At 41.6% G+C, this 11,001-nt stretch overlaps 1 pseudogene across 1 annotated transcript; it reads left to right on the forward strand.

Moving 5' to 3' along the window:
- Positions 1 to 9,727: 9,727 nt before the first annotated feature.
- On the forward strand, positions 9,728 to 10,703 carry LOC311300117 (putative nuclease HARBI1; annotated as a pseudogene). Its single transcript has one exon. The product of its transcript is annotated as a putative nuclease HARBI1 (transcript).
- The last annotated feature ends 298 nt before the right edge of the window (positions 10,704 to 11,001 follow it).

The following is an 11,001-nucleotide window of genomic DNA, read 5'->3' on the forward strand; positions in this document are numbered from 1 at the left end:
ATGGGTGTGTCAAGCAGACGAGTCCGCTCAGCATCCCGCATATCAGCCAGGTTCAGCCAGAGATGTCTCTCCTGGACCACAGCTGTGGACATCACCTGGCCCAGGGAGCGTGCGGTCACCTTAGTCGCCCGGAGAGCGAGGTCGGTGGCGGCACGCAGCTCATCAAAGAGCCCTGGGTCAGTCCTGCCCTTGTGCATGTCCTTGAGCACCTGGGCCTGGTAGACCTGCAGGATGGCCATGGCATGCAAAGAGGTGGCTGCCTGTCCCGCCGCTCTGTAAGACTTCACCACCAAGGTAGACGAAAATCTACAGGCTTTGGATGGGTGCTTAGGGTCACCACGAGAGGAAGCACTCGCTGGACACAGCTGCATCGCGACAGAGCGTTCCACCGGGAACCCCAATGTACCCACGGGCAGCGGCCTCATCGGAGGAAAGGCGGAGGAAGTCGACGAACGATCACGGGAAGACAATGGTGTCTTCCAGGACCTCGTGACTTCCTCATGCACGTCCGGGAAGAATGGTATTGGGGTAGGACGCCGACGGGGGTCAGCGGCCGCGCCCTAAAACCAATCATCCAGCCGCGAGCGCACAGGGTCGGGTGGCGGAGACCACTCGAGCCAAATGGCCGCGGCTGCCCGGGAAAGCATGGCCGTCATCTCGGGATCTGACTCGAGCAATGCTGGAACACCCGAAGGTGGCAGCACAGCCGAGTCTTCACTTCCCGAGGACTCCTGCCCACCTTGTGATGCAGAGATCGACATTGCATCCTCTTCTGGAGCGCGAAAGAGACACGTGGGGCCTCTGAAGAGGGAGAGCTGGAGAGGGGGGTGTGGACCGTGGACGAGTCAGCGGTTTGTTCCACACCGTCACCCTCAGGTCACCCTTGCCACCAGCCGAAGTACAGCCTCTCGCGGAGACCATAGATCGGGGTGTGGATGAGGGGACTCTCGCTCGTGTGAGTTCATTGAGTCTCGACCGTAGCGTGGAGATGGTCATGTTCCCACAGTGAGAACATGAGTCATCCACAAACACTGCCTTAGCGTGATCAATGCCCAAACACACAAAGCAGCGATTGTGCCCATCAGAATTAGACACATTACGTGCACAACAAGTGCACGGGCGAGGCATCTTTAACAGACGTGCCGCGTGCAAGCTCTTTTTGTGAGAGGAAAACTCAGCGGATGTTGAAGTGACCAGGGAGAAACACACTTACTGGCAGACCACTGCACAGATCAGCAGGCAATGTGTACTCGCCGTCACACCAACACCGGAGAGTCGCTCGTCTCGAAGGGAGTGAAAAGAGTAAACTCAGGCTTTGGCTTGTGGAGTGAAGAAAAGCTCTCGGCTCCGAAGCGAAAACATATCTGCATGTTGCCGGTGTACTTATATACCCACGAGGTGGGGCGGAGTTACGCTATGCAAATTCCACAGACCCATGGCATTTCATTGCCATTGGCTCGTTTTATATACTCGAAGGTGATAGGCTTTCTAAGCGAAACCCCATTCGTCGTCACTGACGTAACTCGTAGTTACCACGAAAGGGAACTTAATTTTCGGAATCTGATTGCGTAATTCAGATTACATGTAGCCTAATCAATGATAGCAGCACTGGACCTTCAACAAGTTTTCACTTAATGATCAAATAATTGACTTTATAGATACTTCATCTAACTAAGAGACTGGACATGCAAAATAATAATAATGCACATCAAATTCCTTTTTTTTTATGTTTTTTGACCTATGACTTCTTACTGAACAATTTGATGTATGAACTTGGCATTTATATAAGCTTTATATGATCATAAAAAATAAAAATTAAATAAAAGAAAGACAGAAATGGTAAACTTTCTAAACTGTTATAAATGTGAGCCCAGATTTTAAAAAGGAGATTTATTATTATCACATTATTTATTAGGCCTATTATTACATTTGCATTTATAGCTAAATCAGTAATGTCCCTTTATCAAAGACACAACAGGCTCTAGAAACCTTTAAGAAACTGATGAGCATGTGAGATAGTTCTCATATCAAACACTGCTAAGCTTTTGCATTCCATTTTAGGCTCTGACTACAGAGGTTAGGGATCAAAGGATTATGACCTCCAGCTAAATATGTTCACACAAAAAATTTAATTTAAAGCCAAGAGATGCCACAAGGAAGCATTTTAAAAGACTCACAGTCACAGGCTGTTCCTGAATCAGACAACAACCCTTATTTGATAATCTAGTGTTGGGTATAACACAGGTGTAATCACATGACACTCATAATTACTGAAGCTGCTCATGCAGAGCTATCATTTCAATCTGACAGAATGAAAATAAGTCTGTGACGTAATAGAGGTACTATTCTATAGTACTATAGTATAGTATAGTACTATAGTACTATAGTACTATAGAGGTACTATTTGCTCAGTTCAATAGATTGTATTATTGTTACTGATTGTTCAGTCGACAAAATATCTTTCCAAAAGACTTTCAGGAGACAAAAATTCAATAAAACAGTTTTGAAAGTTGTGAACATTTTAAAAGATGTGATCTAGGACCTTTGTACAGTGTGTACTATTGTAAAGACTGTAAGTCTCACTACTTCATTTTCATCCACGCGAAATTAAATATGGCATCTGTCCTTTCAAAGGTTTATTGAATAGCTAGTACAGCAGTACAACATAATGGCCCCAAAACACATTTGAACACTTATGCCACACCAAAAATCTCTGATGTTGGTAAAGTAGATAAATAAATAAATAAAAAAAGCATTTTAAAAAATGATGGCACATTTTTTTCATCCAAAACATTTTCCAAGAAGTTTAAAATGATAAAATAGCTGACAATTAGTACAGCAAATAAAGACAAAAGTATTCATACTTGTCAAATGTTAGTGGAACATGTTCTCTGTTAATACGTACTCTGGACACGTGTTAGGGATTTTCCTCTGATAAATTAGATGTGCAATTTAAATTCTATGTGCAATCATCAGAATTACCATGTTCACCATTCCACTTTGTATAATGCATAGGTAAGATGGAATATAATTTGTATCACCATACCTTTTGTTATATTCCCCTGGCATTAAATAAAATAAAATAAATAAATAACATTGCTGTTAACATTGCTGTGAGGGTGTTTCTAAAACAGTGGCTGAGGGGGTGACTGTAAATTTGATATCTTCAAGTGTGACTTGGATTTATAAATACTATAAATTACTAAATACTAAAATATGGGACCAATGTACACCACATTTTGATAGTTGCAATTCAGTAATAAAAATCTAAAACTTATTCGCAGAGTTTAGTTTATTGTAATACACTGCGCCAGTCTGGTTATCAAAAATAACACAATTGGCCTCAGGAGACTGTCCTTATATAACCAACATACCATGAATTCTTTTGAAGAAGAGAGTATTCTTGTTTTAAACAAAAGATAATGTGGGTATGTGTATATTTTTATGTTAATAGTCAAGAGCCCTTTAAAATGGCAGTGAAGTTTACACATTTACACATTTTTCTATATAACCTGACACCTGTTTTATGGTTTTCCTTATGTGTGATGTGGATGTACCTGTACATAATTTCTTTAAATCCTTACAGGATGTTTACTGCTAAATTGTAAGAGATGAGTTTAGCACGTGCGTGATGATGATGCATCATTCAATATATTATTAAGGAAAATAAATATAACTTTTGTTCATGTAGTCATTGGAAAAAAAAATCATGAAAGAGGACTGTTGTCCCAGCTAGTGGGTCATCTAGTGGGCCAAACAATACCCCAATCAAAGATCAAAGTTATCCTTGACACAATATTGTATTTGTAAACTAGTTGTGTTGTTAACTTTGTTTGATAGGCGAATGTATAAACATGATGTTCTATTTCCATTCACTTTGCTTTATTTAAACAAAATGAATATAATAAAATTACAACATGTAATGATCTAAAACTGCATCAGTGGGTTCACATAATTGAGTCTCATCTGCAAATACATCAAGCTGCTTTTATAGTATGACAATTAAAGAAATACTGGCAAAATTGCCATGGTTTTTCTATTCATATTTAACTTAATTTTTTTTAATTTAGGAATGAGTTGTTTTGGTGAATGTCATAAAAATTTAATAAAGCAGTTGAATGTATATAGGCAGTCTTACAATCTCAAAAATGACAAGCATTCCGGCATCAAGAAAAACTACACCTTGAGATATCATAATACTTTTTTTCTTGATGTGCCCTTAGACACCATCCTGTGGCCCATTGTGTGATGTCCATTCCAGCTGGCAAGTATAAGTCAGTAACTGCAATTACCATATCTCTTAACTAATCTCCAGTGCCCAGTTCAAAAAGTTTAATCTGGATCAGAATTATCTAGATTTGGAAATCCCATGGTTTGCTATCCAGGATCAGGTAAACCATTTTACTTTTTTGCAGATTTTTCAAAGCAAAATTGGATTGGATCCAGATATACCCATGGCCCAGTTTAAATATACAGTGGGTATGGAAAGTATTCAGACCCCTGTAGGAAACTTTTTCTTTCTTCAAAGCAGACCAGGAGACGTTGGGATCACGTTCAAACAGAAGTATTCTTTATTGAGCGCGGCTGCGGTTCGTCCAACAATATCTAACTAACGTAACTTTACATGCTTTCTTTATAGGCATTTCAGTGGGCTGTCCCTAAAGGTGCTGAGCTTACACACAGCCTTTAGGGATGACTACTGCTAAAGACAATAGAGGCAATTACCCCCAACTGAGATAATACCCCCCAATTTGTATAAATAACACATGGTCACGAGAACTAAGACTTTGTAACATTCACACATAGTTCAACTCTGAGTAGGAAGATTAAAGACTTCCCCAAAAGGTATAAACAACACATGGTCCCGAGAACTAAGACTATGTAACATTCACACACAGTTCAACTCTTAGTTTTCTTATGTGATGTTATGTAAGGGAGTAGGATCAGCAGATCTAAACATATTCTTAAATTTGTAATCCTACAGTCGCCTCTTTGAGAGTTCTAATAACTCTCACATAATATACAAATTTAAACCTTCTTCCAGTCATGTAACTTGAAAAAATTACAGGCATATATAACATGATCTGTGTTGATTTTCTGTAATTGCATGCTGACACAGAAATAAACATGCAATTAGGGTCCGTGAAGTTCTTACGGGTAATAGTCTTTTCTAGTTGGAACGGTCATTTTCTCATGAGAGGTCATTTGTTGAATGAAACACTTGATACTGTGGACGCATAGATAGTATGCCAGTAGAAGAAACAACAGCAGAATTGACATTTCCTTGATCCACAGCCAGGGTTTACCTAACAAGTTTACGAATCATGAAAAGTTATCTTCAGTCATCTGGTGTATTTTTGTTGAAAGATCAAGAATGTCTTGTTGGATTTTGTTCAAGTTCTCTGTTGGATCCATTAACCCGGTGCAGCACTCAGGGCTGATAATGGTGCAGGCTCCCCCTTGTTTTGCAAGAATGTAATCCAAGGCCACTCGGTTCTGTAAGATCATTATCTTGTGTGAAGCTAGAGTGTCTGTGATGTTACCCAGGGTCAAAGCTGAATCGTTGGCCAATTTCTGTACAGAATCTGACAGGCTTCTGACTTGATCGAGAGCCTGCATGACACCATACGATGGGATTAAGGCTCCAAGAGTTCTTGACCACCACGTTTGAACACAAGTGAGTCCTGGAATGCAGCCATCTTTGTTGGTAGAAGGAGCTGAATCATGTAACTGTGGAGAGCTTGGAGTGGAGTGTGTATTTTCTTTGATAGCTGGCAGAACATACACCAGGGTGCACCTGCCGTTGAATTGACTGGGTAGGATGCTGTAGACAGACGTTCCACATAACCAAAAAGTGCCAGTGGGTGGAGGAATCATACACAACTGATTTATTGCAAAAAGTTTCGGTAGGGATGGGTTCCTGGAGAGACACTCGTTTAAGTCATTTTCCTGTTTATTTTCTGTAGTAGTAACGTACACATGGGATTCATCTGTTCCTCTTTCAATCACAAAACTGCAACGTTCACGAGGAATTTCACCCAGTGGAGTCGATGCTGGAGCATAATTTTCCATGCACCAATAGAACATCATTGGCAGGAGTAGATCTGTCATGATGGGAGTAGCTGAAGTTAGGTTGCAGGATGGTAGTCCAGGAATGCAACACTGAGAAGCTGGAGGAATGGTTACGTTGTGACATGTATCCTTGTTGTATATTCCACACTGGTATGATGATCGAATAAGGTACACGTGTCACATTTGGAGATAGGGTGTGCAACCCATGGGATTCCGGCTCCTACTGAAGGTGCATGTGGCATGCAAACGTTCTTTCCAGCAAACAAGGCATTTCTTGACATATTCATCAGCTCTAAGAATATGTTGTTTCTGGGGTCTACACTCTGCGCTATGTCCATGATGGTTAGTATTAAGGCAATCTTGATCATGTTTCTGGATGACTGAAGTTCCCGTAGGTGAGTCTCTGCGTTGTGTATTTTTCTTCTGTGTTGGTTGTAGTCTCTGCAGTTGGTCTAGTTGTTTCCCGAAAGTTGGGTCTTCATATGCAGGTGTGTAGGTCAGTGCATATGGTTCTCGGGATAACCGTCAAGTGGTATCTGCACAGAGGAAGAAAGAAAACAAAAAGAGAACAACGGCAACAGAGCAGTATTCATTGTAAAGACTGCAAACATTATGGTTGTATCCTCTGTTCAATCTGAGTCTGCTAATTGTGGTTCCTTCTTTCCCTATTTCTTAATTCATGAGACACCTAAAAGGAACAGTGAGGTGAGAATGAACTATGGTTGGGAAGGGCCTATAAGGGAACCTTCACCGCAGGGTGGGCCCCCGAAGCTTATTGCTTTCGGTTCTTCCCCGGGGCTCCTCACTGGTCCATGTGTCCTATCCTATCCCTGTAGGGGGAGTAACCACTTTGCAATGTGACACATGAGTCCATGTTTTCTTTCCCTGGCACAACACTGCAGCTGCTGTAATCAACATCACTTGATGTGGTCCATGCCACTTAGGTTCTAACGGCTTGTGTTTGAATGATTTTATCATGACCCACTGACCTGGGATGATGGTGTGTCCACCCTCTGGTGGAGTCTGCCAACATGACTCAACTCTCTCTCTGGCACTCTGTACTGCCTTTGTAAGGTGTTCACAGTAAGAAATCAGGGCATCTGAGGCAATGTGAACATCAGCATTTCTAAGATCAATCACACCTGGCATCTGCATTGGGCTTCCAGTAATAATCTCATGAGGGCTCAGTCCTACTGATCTGTTAGGTGATGCTCTCATACTACACAGTACAGCTGGCAGCGCTTCAACCCATGATACTCCTTCCTGATGCATTTTGCTTAGCCTGGTTTTGATTGTTCTGTTCGCCCGTTCAACCTGTCCTGATGCTTGTGGCCTGTAGGGGCAGTGAAGATTCCACTTAATCTTCAACATTTTAGATACTTCTTTAACTACCTGTCCTGTGAAGTGTGTACCCTGATCTGAGTCAATGCAATCTGGTAATCCCCATCTGGGAATGAAATCAGTGACAAGACATTTAGCAGTATGTGCAGCGGTAGCACGCCCTGTTGGATAAACTTCTACCCATCTTGAGAATTTGTCTATTATTACCAAAACGTCAGTTTTTCCCTTACAAGGGGGCAACGAGATGTAATCAACTTGCAAGTGACGAAATGGTCCTGGTGGAGCTGGGGTATGTGCTGCTGGTGTAATGGCTGCTGGTACATCATTATTTTTCTGACATGTAACACACCTCTTGGCTGTTTCTGTGGCTACATTTCTGAATTTTGGATTCCACCATTGATTTGAGAACCTGTGATTCATCGTTGCTGGACCACTGTGACCCAAATTGTGTATTTGTTGAGCCAAATATGGCAGCAGTGTGACTGAATGGAAATAATGAGCTGTCTTTAAAACAGTCGTTAGAGGTCTACATACACTCGATTTTTATACTTTCTTTTTCAGAATACTTACATTTTAATTATGTATTGATATATACATAAAGTTTAAACAAATTTGAAAAATAAGTTTTTTAGACCATTCTTACCTACCCCAGCTTTAAGTTAATTTTTTTCCCTCATTATTGTACACACAGCACCCCATATTGACAGAAAAACACAGAATTGTTGACATTTTTGCACATTTATTAAAAAAGAAAAACTGAAATATCACATGGAGGTGTACAAAGTATTCAGACCCTTTGCTGTGACACTCATATATTTAACTCAGGTGCTGTCCATTTCTTCTGATCATCCTTGAGATGGTTCTAGACCTTCATTTGAGTCCAGCTGTGTTTGATTATACTGATTGGACTTGATTAGGAAAGCCACACACCTGTCTATATAAGACCTTACAGCTCACAGTGCATGTCAGAGCAAATGAGAATCAAATGGCTGCAATATAAATTGTGAAAAATTTAAGGGGGTCTGAATACTTTCCGTACCCACTGTATATATATATATATATATATATTAATCTGGATCAAATTGATCCAGATTTGGAAATCCCCTGTTTTGCTATCCAGGATCACCTGATCCATCTTACTTTTATGCCAGTTTTTTTAAAGGAACATTGGATTGTATCACTGTGATCCAAATACCAAATTTCAGGATTTCCAAATCCTATTTACCAGAGCCTTAAATGGAACCTTCTGGCTTAGCAAAGAACAACAGGTAGGCAAAATACCGGTGGCCACAAATAGCCATTGTTTGTTTTAATTTTAAGAAACAGAAACACTGTAATAAACAGAAACATTTTACATTCCTTATTTTGTTATAATGTTAAATAACAAACGAAAACAATATTATCCAATAGTCAAAAATCATTTACAGGACAGATACTAGCTCTTTCCATCTCTGCCTTTAGGAGATGTATCTCCATCTGCACTTTTTTCTGCTGCAGTTGGGTAAGCAAGATTTGTTCTTTGCCCAGTTCAATTTGTACTTCTGCTCTTTCGGTTTCCTGTTTCAGAAAAAACTTATAGCTGTCACCATCCTGGTTTGTAGTTGAGGAACGTTTGCCTTTTCTTGTAGGAACGTCTTGGACTGTCTTCATTACATCCACTGGGGATCTTCCTCCTCTATAACTGTAGTCAAGTCCGGGACAAACATTTCCTCTGCAGGAGAATTTTGCTCGCATTCTTCTGAAGTCCTAGTCTCTGTAATTGTGGCCTCTCCATCTGCTTCTATGCCTTCAATGCCATGCAGAGCCTCTGATTTTTCTCCTCCTATCATATCAAGGACCATATCAGTGAAATCACCCCTCTTATATGGCTTGTTACCTGTTTGGGAGTTCTTGGCTTCAGTAAGGTCTTTCGTTGCCTTGGCCCTAAGGTTCTTCCATCGCAACATAACTTGTTTTTGGTCATCTTTTGGCCAGACCCCATGGCATTGACATGATTGGTTATGTTCTCCCAAATGTTGTGTTTTCCTTTTTTGGTTACTTCTCCACCCTTTGCAGAGCTGAAACCTCCTACTATCGAGGCAAAATTGGCCCAAACACCCTCCAGAAACACAGGTTTCTGCCAAAGGGAAATTAGGCCGTTTTGAATCCATGGTTCCAACTCTTTGGTGTAGCCAACACTGATCTTAAAAGCCTTGAGCATGATTGCTTTGGCTTGTGCTCAATTAGGCTTACACCAATTGCTGATTAATGGGTGACACCATTCAAACACATCATGTCTTTGCACCCATTTCTCTTAGCCTACAGAGGCATCCACATGGCAGGTATTGTTCATCGTTACCGTAGGAGAAGGTACCATCAAAGGGTGCATGCTGAGCGTGCCAAACCACTCGAGCAATACACATCAGAAGAACTGTATGCACGGTTTCGCTTTGGGAGAGATGACATTAAATACATTGCAGATCACTGTGGAGGAACAGTGCTTAATTGCTCTGCGCTTTTACGCATGTGGGACTTTCTACCAAGTAATTGTTGACAATATGAGAGTGAGAAAAGCAACTGTGAGTAATGTGGTGAAGGCTATGTAAGTAGCACTGGGCAGTCTGATCAATCAATTTGTTTCCTTTCCCAAGGATGACCAGACAGCTCAGACTAAGCACAAGTTTTTTCAAATGGGGAACATGCCTAGCACTATTGGTGCTATTGATTGTACTCATGTGCATTACCCAAGCACCTTGTGAAAGGGTGTGGGACTATGTCAATCGAAAGGGGAGGCACAGCATCAACATCCAACTTGTGGGCAACGCCAACCTCATAATAACCAACTGTGTTGTGAAATGGCCAGGGTCTGTTCATGATGCACGTATTCTAAGAGAGAGTGCACTATACAGAGAGCTTCAATCCCACCGACCAAATGGCATAGTATAGGGAGACAGCACGTATACACTCCTACCATGGCTAATGACCCCTTTTCCAGTTGCAAACACACCTGAACAGACACGCTTCAACTCTTCACATTGAAAAACAAGATGTGCCATTGAACGCGAGTCCTGAAGAGACGGTTTGCATGTCTTAACTACTTGCGAGTACAACCCAAGGTGGCATGCAACATAATCCCTACCTGTATTGTTTTGCATAACATCGCCACCAGGCATCATGTCCCTCTTGATGACAATTTTGATGGACCTGAGCCTGATGTAGAACCAGAACAGCCGCCAATGTTCTTACCTAATGAAGGACACACTGGACATGCAATTTTCGAACTTGAGTGTGTGGGCCAGTACTTCCGGTGAAAACTTCCGGTGATCTGACAGCGAGAGCGGGAGGCAGCGAGAGCGAGAGACTTATCGCTGAAAAATATCGCTGTGGTAATGGAACTCGGTCGCTGTTGTCTCTCGCTCTCGCTGCCTCCCGCGAGTAGTATGAAGCTGCAGACTCGGAGCCTGCATCTACAGTCCCGCACCCAGAGTCCCGCATTCTCAGACCCCTCGTTTTTCGAGACAGCGCCTCCTATCAAATTGGATCGGTTAAACATTTGAAGAACTTAAGCCGAAACGTGAGTATCGTCAATTTTATTTAGCGAATCAAACT

This window comes from Rutilus rutilus, assembly GCF_951802725.1.
Source record: "Rutilus rutilus genome assembly, chromosome: 11".
Lineage (NCBI taxonomy): Eukaryota > Metazoa > Chordata > Actinopteri > Cypriniformes > Leuciscidae > Rutilus > Rutilus rutilus.